The following is a 10,356-nucleotide window of genomic DNA, read 5'->3' as shown; positions in this document are numbered from 1 at the left end:
GAAGTCACAAAGAAGACAATCTGGGGACTTTCAGTGGAGAAAGGGAATTGTTTCTCATGAACCCCCATACACACACACACGAGCCAACTTGTGACATCTGGAGATCCATAGTAGAAGCTAGGCTTTGCTTATTTAACTAGGTTGTTTAAATGTAATGTGAATTTTCCAATAGTTATGCCACACAATTATTTGGCTGAAACTTAATCTTCAAATATGAACTGAATTGGCCAAATAAGGTTTGTAAGAGACAGCATCTGACATTTAGTGGGACCATCCTACTATAATAGGATATTATAATATAGTGAATATATATTAAACAAAAAGTCTTAGTCATACATGCCTCTTTGTAGTTAACATGAATATTATCTAAGCCCTGCAATGCCCAAGGGAATATATTGATAGTGACAGACAATACCAATGGACCGCTATTGAATTTAGATGATTAGAGGACAGACTCAAGTGTTTACTACTAAAAATTGATGTAACATGTCTGATGTAAGAATATGGACCAAATCAGAAGTGGAACAACCAAAAGCACGTGATTCACTGGACGTGATCTTTATTGGCCTCAAATTGCAATCAGCTCCACAAAGTCAGATGTGTGTGTGAACACCACTGTATGCTTATGAACCCTTTTGGGTCACCAAGTCTCATTGACTTGAGTGAGATTCCACGTTGGCATAGGGAAGGGAGTGTTCTCATGGATCTGAGTGAGGGATCAAGGCCATTAAGTGCTTATAATCTATACAACACTGAGCAGACTGCAGAAACAGACCTCAGAGTACTTACGACACACAGAAATAATACAAACAAAATTCAGCAAGTGATCAGTCGACAGTCCAGTCATAGAGCTGAGCAATTTTTGAAGTATTACATATGTCTAAAGGGGCCCTATACTGTGGATAGGAGATGTTTTCTCAGTAGGAGACTAGTGAAAAGATTCAAAGAAAGACTGTGTTTAAAGAATAGGAACCTGTTTGAAAAAACGGTGACCAAACAGCAAACTAAGGGGATGGGAGGATGGGGGGGGGGCGACTGTTCTATGCATACATAAAGAGGGTGTGGAAGAAAATATCAAAATGGCAGAGGAAACAAAAAGCTCAAATAAACCATAATGGCTGATAACAGAAGAGCTATATATGTTGGACTATTTAGAAAGAACAAATCAAACTGTGGTGGTGATCTTGATACCAAGAACGTCAAATCATACGATCTGTGGTGTAATGTTCAACAATTAACAAGCACACGTCAAGCATGATAGGTTGTCATTAAGATATTAATGCAGCCTACTACTACTGAAAGAGGCAAGAGCAAAGAGGTGAGGAAAGTTACTAGAGAGAGAGCTGGGATTTGAATTGCTATTCAAAATAAATGCTAAACACCTAGGCCAACAATTAAAGTTAAGAGTCAGTGAGTGCTCCATGGAGTAAAAGCTATAACAAAAACCATCAGCTATAGCAAAGCAATCAACTGTAAGCCAGTGTGTTGATGTAGCTAGATAGGATGATTGAAATACATATGGAATGAAAAGCACATTCAATGAGCTACAACATAGCTGCACATAATCCATCCACTGGTAACGAAATTAGCAGGAGCACAATAATTGCATACAATTAGTTTGATCAGCCATGCAAGTAAATTACAGCCTGAAGTCCTATTTAAATCACCTAAAGCTAACACAGGGCAGACATTCACAAAACAGTCTAGATCATGAGAGAGAAGCACAGTGGCTGGCTGGATGGGTGGTTATTTGTTTAGGTGGAAAATTCACCCAATGTTTGATTTGTGTAGAAGTTAGTTTGTGATGGGCTTGTGGAGCCTGAGTACATTATTAGCCTTCACCTCTGTGTCCATTTTTTAGAGAGGCAGAACTTTCAGAGAGGAGACAATGTTTTACCCCTTTCACATCTAGACAGAGGATTAAGGACCCCCCTTTTCTAGAAGTTATTTGGGAAGATGCGTGTTTACCTCAGCTTTGTGCATCTGCTGGGTTTGTACTCAACTTGTACTGTATTTGCAGCTCTGATACAGTTAAGATTGAGCAGCACTTTGTTTCAAGGTCAGCTCTTAAGTGCCCTAAAATCTAAATGATTAGTCTTATTGTCTTGAAATTTAATTAATTATTTAGAAAGAACAAGTTTAATTATTTAAGAACAAGTTTACCTGCTGTTTGAAGTATTCTTTGCCATCCTACCTAAGTAGGTACAGTTCCATTGCCTTCAATAAAGGCTCCACTCTGCTTACCGCCCAGCAAATCTTCCAATGCTGAAGGAGGGAAGAGGAAAACAAACTCTCCTCTCATTGCAGAGGAATCAATTCACACATCTTTTACATCTTTCTTCTGCCTCCAGCAATGGGATCCAGCAGGCTACAGGCAGAAGCATGTGGTTATCTCAGTTCTTTGTTAGGGCGAGTCTACACTGGCAACATTAGGGCTAGTCTACAGCAGCAGCACTTTAACGTGGCTTTTGTAGCCACGGCACAGCACTGGGAGAGAGCTCTTCCAGCGCTCTAAAAAAAAAACCAAAAAAAATCCCTCACCACCTCCATGAGGGGCGTAGCTCCCAGTGCTGGGGAGCGCAGCTCCCAGTGCTGGTGCACGGTCTACTCTAGAGCTTTACAGCGCTGAAACTTGCTGCGCCCTGAGCGAGAAAGCTGCAGCGCTGTAAAGTGCCAGTGTAGACAAGCCCTGAGTAATAGTTTGGAAGTAACAGAGTCCGTTCACTACAGCCAGAAGTTGTGACCTACAGCATCAACTCTGAGTGCTTTCCAGCACAACAGCTTTAAAAATCTGCTCTTAGAACTCAGTCCATTTATCAGAGCACCTAACTCAAGTCATCCCACCACTAAACAACAAGAAATATTCTGTTCCAAATTCACCTGGAGTGAATGAGTTCAACTCCGTAGCAGCCTCTGGGCCAAGTTAGGTGGTCACATAGATTGCATGTGTAGCTGTTATAGTGGTGGCACTTGCACTGGTTTGCCAAGAGGGACGATATGCTGGAAAGCATGCTTATTTTATTTATCCACTAACATCAAATCAGCAGCAGAACATGCACTTTGCCACTTGCACCTGAAGTGTAACTTACCCAATCAACAAGAGAGCCAACCCTACCAGACACATCCTTAGAGTACTGATAGTCTGAAGCAGACAGCTGGAAGCAGCAAGAACTACATCACTGCAGGGTGCCCTAAACTTAAAACCAGGGGCTGTGTGTATTGCTGATCAAGGAGACTAAAAAAGCTGGGCCAACAATGAGGCTTATACAAGAGATAAAAGAGAACTATTGTAACCAAGAGCAAATGAAGTACCCAAAAAACTTACATATATAGGTATATTCAGAGTCCTGGTTCTGCAGTTGTTCCCAAAAATATATGGAAACATGTTTTGCAATTGATGAATTTACAATTTGTAGTGTTGTTTTCATTATTGCTTTGACTTTTTTCCTGAAATTTTGACAAAAAGTGCAGCCCCCTGATTAATATACAACCAACCACCACTTCCCATTTCTATCCATACACAGTCCGCTTATGCCATCAAAGTCAAGGCAAACACCTTATCTGCTGCAGAAGCTAATTTGGCCACTGGACAGCAACTTGCAGGTATACAGTGGGAAGAAACTATGATAGATGCAGACTATTACAAGTGTGTTCTATAGTCTTCACCTCAAAATATATGAAGAACATACTAGAGCAGAGGTGGGCAAACTATGGCCCGTGGGCCACATCTCGCCCATGGGACCCTTCTGCCCCGGCCCTCCTGGCCCGGGAGGCTAGTCCCCAGCCCCTCCCCTGTTGTTCCCCCTCCCCTGCAGACTCAGTTCACTGCGCTGCCAGTGCAATGCTCTGGGCGGCGGGGCTGTGAGCTCTTCCCAGGCAGCGCAGTTGCAGAGCCGCAGCCTGACCCGGTGCTCTGTGCTGTACGTGGCGTGGCTGGCTCCAGCCGGGCGGCACAGCTGCCTGTCCTGATGCTCTGGGTGGGGTGGTTGTAGCGCCGCCAACACCAGGGCTCCGGGTAAGAGGGCACCGAGGGGGGGGGGGAGTTGAATAGAGGGCAGGGGAGTTTGGGGTGGTGGTCGGGGGCGGGGATGTGGATAGGAGTCGGGGCGGTCAGAGGGCAGGGAACAGAGGGGGTTGAATGGGGTCAGGGGTCCCAGGGGGCAGTCAGGAAGGAGGGGAGGTTGGATGGGGCGGTGGGGGGCAGTCAGGGGCAGGGGGGGTGGATGGAGCAGGGATCCCGAGGGGGCAGACAGGGAACAGGGGGGTTGGATGGGGCAGGGGTGCCGGGGGGGGGGCGTCAGAGAGCAAGAAGCAGGGGCAGGGGGGTCAGATAGGGGGCGGGGGCCAGGCCAGGCCTGGCTGTTTGGGGAGGCACAGCCTCCCCTAACCAGCCCTCCATACAATTTCAGAAACCCGATGTGGCCCTCAGGCCAAAAAGTTTGCCTGCCCCGTACTAGAGCCTAAGGCACATTTATGTTCATTTTAACTATGAGCTAGTCTGAAACAACTTTGAGAGATGTTATCTGTTCTCCAGAATTTTAAGTTAATCTGCATCCTAAACTGACTCACACAGGTTTCAGGCTGCTTACAGCAGCAATAATAGTGATCAAATCAGATGTGTTTCATAGCTCTGGACACTTGCCATGTGCTAGCTGAACTTTATTGTTTAAGGTGTAATACATAATTCAAAATGCAGCTAGAAAACAGGATGAGTGAGTATCAGTCTCCTGTTTGTTTAACTGACAAGTGGTAGTACTGGTCCACTAAAGTGGGCTTTAAAACTCTGGTATAAATTTGTGCAACTGCACAGGCTTCAGAGCTGTGCAAGTTTACAGCAAGTTTGGTTCCCATACTATAAAGAGTTCATTTGATATATAAATCAAAGTGTCATATTCCAAAATAAAGCGAGTATTAGGAAGAAATGAGAATTATAAAAAGAAACTGCCACTTTACTAATTGGCAAACAAAAGACCATATTATAAGGCCTATAAATTAAATTAAGGAATGGCACACCATTAATATAGCAGTTGAGCTGTTAGTTTCTATATACTTTACTCTCACCCCTCCTCCCCCTTTAATATAGGAAGGACTCCATTTATCTCCACCAATCTGGGGTATTTTAAATCTGTGGGAATTAGCACTTCTTTGAAGGAATTTTCACTTCTACAGCATGTGTCAGGGAGTTTTACCTTAAAAAACAAGGAAGATGTTACTGTACTCCTTGATACCCAGGCTGCTTAACAAATGTAAAGTAAATCATTAATCTCTTGGTGACATCAGCACTTTCAAGAAAAGTTTTAAGTCCAGGAGTATGAACGTCATTAATTATGTATACACAAAAGACACATGGGGCCCCCCAATTCTGATATTATGCACACTAATTTTAACACCTCTTCAATGTCATTGAATTCAATGTAGTTATCCCTGATTTACATGTCTGATATCACAATCAGGCACCTGTAGTACAATTAGTTTAGAACTTTATGGTAATATATTTCAGAATATTAAGTGCATCACATAAGGTAGTAGTTTGCGTCATCAGAGTGCTTTACAAGCACTAAATAACCCTCACAGTAGCCCTATGATATGGTTAGCATTATTGCACCTATATTACAGATGGGGAAATTGAAGTGAGATGTTTAAGGCAACTGGAGTCCGGGCCCACCTATATTATATTATATATTATAGCTACTGTATTGAGGGAACCTGATAGAACATTGTTGTCCCATAATATGGCTCAATCTTGCAATATAGAAGAAAATCTGTTTTAAATGATGCCGCCAAGCAATGCAAAATGACACAGCAAGTCAACATCAGAGCTGGGATTAGACCTCAGTTTCTAGCTTCCAGTCTTGTGATCAAATTACCAGACCACATTGCCAGTGGGAAATAAAACTGTTCTTTCTTCTCTTTAATCACCATCTTTGTTTTATTGCACATAAGTAATCATGGTAACAGAATCCCTTGTGCCCAGTTTTGCAGCGGATCAGAGGAAAAAAACAAGATACCACAACAGAAAAGTGGTAGACAGTAGGGCAAGAAAGATTTGATACTAATCACAGTGAAATGCTAATCACCAGCCTAAGGGTATGTCTACACAACAAAATTAGGTCGAATTTGCAGAAGTCGATTTTTAAAAAGCGATTTTATACAATTGATTGTGTGTGTCCCTACTATGCGCATTAAGTCAGCGGAGTGCGTCCACAGTACCGAGGCTAGCGTCAACTTTCGGAGCGTTGCACTGTGGGTAGCTATCCCACAGTTCCTGCACTCTGTGCCGCCCACTAGAATTCTGAGTTAAGCTCCCAATGCCTGATGGGGCAAAAACATTGTCGAGGGTCGTTTTGGGTACATGTCGTCAGTCGCTCCTCCCTCCATGAAAGCAACGTTAGACAATCATTTCGTGCCTTTTTTCCATGCGAGCACCATACTGCTTTCAGCAGACGGTGCAGTAGGACTGCTAACCATCATCATCGAACCACCGCTTCCACTGCCACTCTGCTCTCTTGCTCCTGCTCGTCTTGATTTCTCCATGTTGTCTCTCATGGGCTCCTGCCTCCGCTGCAACTCTGCTCTCATGAATCCAGCTTGCAGGTCGTCAGACACCGCTTCCGCTGCGACTCTGCTATCCTGGTAGTCTCGCAGGGCCGCTTCCGCTGCAACTCTGCTCAGCTGCTCTTGTCTCGCCACAATATGCAGCCCGCTCAGCTGTTGTATCCTGGCAGCAGACGGTGCAGTAGGTCTGCAAACCATCGTCACTGAACGACTGCTTCACAGCTGCCACTCTGCTCTCCTGCAGACGCCATACCACTGCAAGCATGGAGCATGCTCAGATCACTGCAGCAGTTATGAGCATTGTAAACACTTCACGCATTATCACGCAGTATATGCAGAACCAGAACCTACAAAAGCAGGCGAGGAGGCAATGGCAGCGCGGTGATAAGAGTGATGGGGACATGGACACAGATTTCTCTCAAAGCACGGGCCATGGCAATTTGGCCATCCTGGTGGCAATGGGGCAGGCTCATGCTGTGGAACGCCGATTCTGGGCCCGGGAAACAAACACAGATTGGTGGGACCGCATAGTGTTGTGGGTATGGGATGATTCCCAGTGGCTGTGAAACTTTCGCATGCATAAGGGCACTTTCATGGAACTTTGTGACTTGCTTTCCCCTGCCCTGAAGCACAAGAATACCAAGACGAGAGCAGCCCTCACAGTTCACAAGCGACTGGCGATAGCCATCTGGAAGCTTGCAACGCCAGACAGCTACTGGTCAGTCGGGAATCAATCTGGAGTGGGCAAATCTACTGTGGGGGCTGCTGCGATCCAAGTAGCCAACGCAATCACTGAGCTGCTGCTATCAAGGGTAGTGACTCTGGGAAATGTGCAGGTCATAGTGGATGGCTTCGCTGCAATGGGATTCCCTAACTCTGGTGGGGCGATAGACAGAATGCATATCCCTATTTTGGGACCAGACCACCAAGGCAGCCAGTACATAAATCGAAAGGGGTACTTTTCAATGGTGCTGCAAGCACTGGTGGATCACAAGGGACATTTCACCAATGTCAATGTGGGATGGCCTGGAAAGGTACATGATGCGCACATCTTCAGGAACTCTGGTCTGTATGAACAGCTGCAGCAAGGGACTTTATTCCCAGACGAGAAAATAACTATTGGAGATGTTGAAATGCCTATAGTTATCCTGGGGGACCCAGCCTACCCCTTAATGCCATGGCTCATGAAGCCATACACAGGCAGCCTGGACAGTAGTCAGGAGCTGTTCAACTATAGGCTGAGCAAGTGCAGAAAGGTGGTAGAATGTGCATTTGGACGTTTAAAGGCACGCTGGCACAGTTTACTGACTCCGTTAGACCACAGCAAAACCAATATTCCCATTGTTATTACTGCTTTGTGTGTGCTCCACAATATCTGTGAGAGTAAGGGGGAGATGTTTATGGCTGGGTGGAAAGTTCAGGCAAATCACCTGGCCGCTGATTACACGCAGCCAGACACCAGGGCGGTTAGAAGAGCACAGCAGGGCACACTGCATATCAGAGAAACTTTGAAAACCAGTTTAATGGCTGACCAGGCTACGGTGTGACAGTTCTGTTTGACAGTTCTTGTTTCTCCTTGATGAAAACCCACCCCCTTGGTTCAGAATACTTCCCTATAAGCCAACCGCCCTCCCCTCCCCCCTTCGATCACCCCTTGCAGAGGCAATAAAGTCATTGTTGTTTCAAATTCATGCATTCTTTATTAATTCATTGCACAAATAGGGGGATAACTGCCAAGGTAGCCCGGGAGGGGTGGAGGAGGAGGGAAGCACCGGATGGGGTGGTGGAGGAGGGGAGGAGGGAAGGACAAGGCCACACTGCACTCAGAACTTATTGAATGCCAGCCTTCTGTTGCTTGGGCAGTCCTCTGGGGTGGAGTGGTTGGGTGCCCGGAGGCCCCCCTCTCCCACGGGTTCTTGGGAGTCTGGGTGAGGAGGCTATGGAACTTGGGGAGGAGGGCGGTTGGTTACACAGACGCTGCAGTAGCGGTCTGTGCCTTTCCTGCACCTCAACCATACGCTGGAGCATATCAGTTTGATCCTCCAGTAGCCTCAGCATTGCATCCTGCCTCCTTTCATCATGCTGCCGCCAACTCTCCTGTTGCTCCAGCCATCTGTCCTCGCATTCATTTTGTACTTTCCTGGACTCTGTCATTGTCTGCCTCCATGCATTCTGCTGGGCTCTTTCAGTTTGGATGGACTGCATGAGCTCAGAGAACATTTCATCATGAGTGCATTTTTTTCGCCTTCTTATCTGCGCTAGCCTCTGGGATGGAGATGCTTGTGGCAGCATTGAAACATTTGCAGCTGTGGGAGGAAAAAAAGAGAGATTAAAATTGAAAAAGATGCACTGGCCATTCAAAAGGAGGGGCTGATGTTTTCGGGTTAACGTGCAGCAGAAACCCAACTAATCCCTCCCCTTACACCCAATTCTCTGGGATGATCGCTTCACCCCTCCCCCCACCGCATGGCTAATAGCGGGGATGATTTCTTTTCAGCTACAGGCAAACAGCCCAACAGGAACGGCCACCTCTGAATGTCCCCTGAATAAAATTCCCCTTTTTCAACCAGGTGACCATGAATGATATCACTCTCCTGAGGATAACACAGAGAGACAAAGAACGGATGTTGCTTGAATGCCAGCAAACACTGGGACCACATGCTGCCATGCTTTCTTATGCAATGATTTCAGACTATGTGCTACTGGCCTGCCATGGTAAAGTGTCCTACCATGGATGACACAATAAGGCTGCCCGCCCTAGAAACCTTTTGCAAAGGCTTTGGGAATACCTCCAGGACATCTTCATTGAGTTGTCCCTGGAGGATTTCCGCCCCATCCCCAGACACGTTAACAGGCTTTTCCAGGAGTTGTACTGGCCGCGAATGCATCCAAAGTCTTCAGGGCAAAGTAATCATTAAACACGCTTGCTTCTAAACCATTTATTATATTTACAAAGGTACACTTGCCAGAGGTGCCTTCTCCGCCTTCAAGGTCCGGGAGTCCGGGTTGGGACGGTATTGGATCCAGGGTGATAAACAGTTCCTGGCTGTCGGGGAGAACAGTTTCTCCGCTTGCCTGGTGTATGCTATCTTCCTCGTCCCGAAAATCCTCATCCCTGTTGCGTGAGACTCCCACCTTGCAGGAGTCCACGTACAGAGGGGGGGCAGTGGTAGGGGCACCCCCTAGAATTACACGTTGCTCATCATAGAAGCGGCATGTCTGGGGCTCTGACCCCGAGCAGGCGTTTGCCTCTTGGGTTTTTTGGTAGGCTTGCCTAAGCTCCTTAAGTTTCACGCGGCACTGCTGCAGGTCCCATAACCTCTGTCCTTCAAGCCCTTGGAGATTTTTTCAAATATTTTGGCATTTCATCTTTTGGAACGGAGTTCTGATAGCACGGATTCGTCTCCCCATACAGCGATCAGATCCAGTACCTCCCATTTGGTCCATGCTGGAGCTCTTTTGCGATTCTGGGATTCCATGGTTGCCTCTGCTGATGAGATCTGCACAGTCACCTGTGCTGATCAACTTGCCACACAAGCCAAACAGGAAATGAAATTCAAAATGAAATTCAAAAGGGGCTTTTCTTGTCTACGTGGCCAATGCATCCGAGTTCAGAATGCTGTCCAGAACGGTCACAATGGAGCACTGTGGGATAGCTCCCAGAGGCCAATACCGTCGAATTGCGTCCACACTAACCCAAATTCAACCCGGCAATGTGGATTTCAGTGCTAATCCGCTCACTGGGGAGCAGTACAGAAATCGATTTTAAGAGCCCATTAAGTTGACAAAAATGGCTTCGTT

The 10,356-nt window shown here is 46.2% G+C and overlaps 1 protein-coding gene across 1 annotated transcript in view; it reads right to left on the bottom strand.

Moving 5' to 3' along the window:
• Nucleotides 1-8,229: 8,229 nt before the first annotated feature.
• Nucleotides 8,230-10,356, bottom strand: part of LOC142073063 (uncharacterized) — a 77,975-nt gene continuing 75,848 nt past the window's right edge. The window contains exon 3 of the mRNA XM_075131955.1: nucleotides 8,230-8,861. The gene's annotated coding sequence lies outside the window, so the exon portion shown is untranslated. The remainder of the gene's footprint in view (nucleotides 8,862-10,356) is intronic.

Source organism: Caretta caretta, chromosome 8 (assembly GCF_965140235.1).
Source record: "Caretta caretta isolate rCarCar2 chromosome 8, rCarCar1.hap1, whole genome shotgun sequence".
In the NCBI taxonomy this organism is placed as follows: Eukaryota; Metazoa; Chordata; order Testudines; family Cheloniidae; genus Caretta; species Caretta caretta.
Note: the sequence above shows the minus strand (reverse complement) of the source record. Positions and strands in the feature narration are given on the sequence as shown.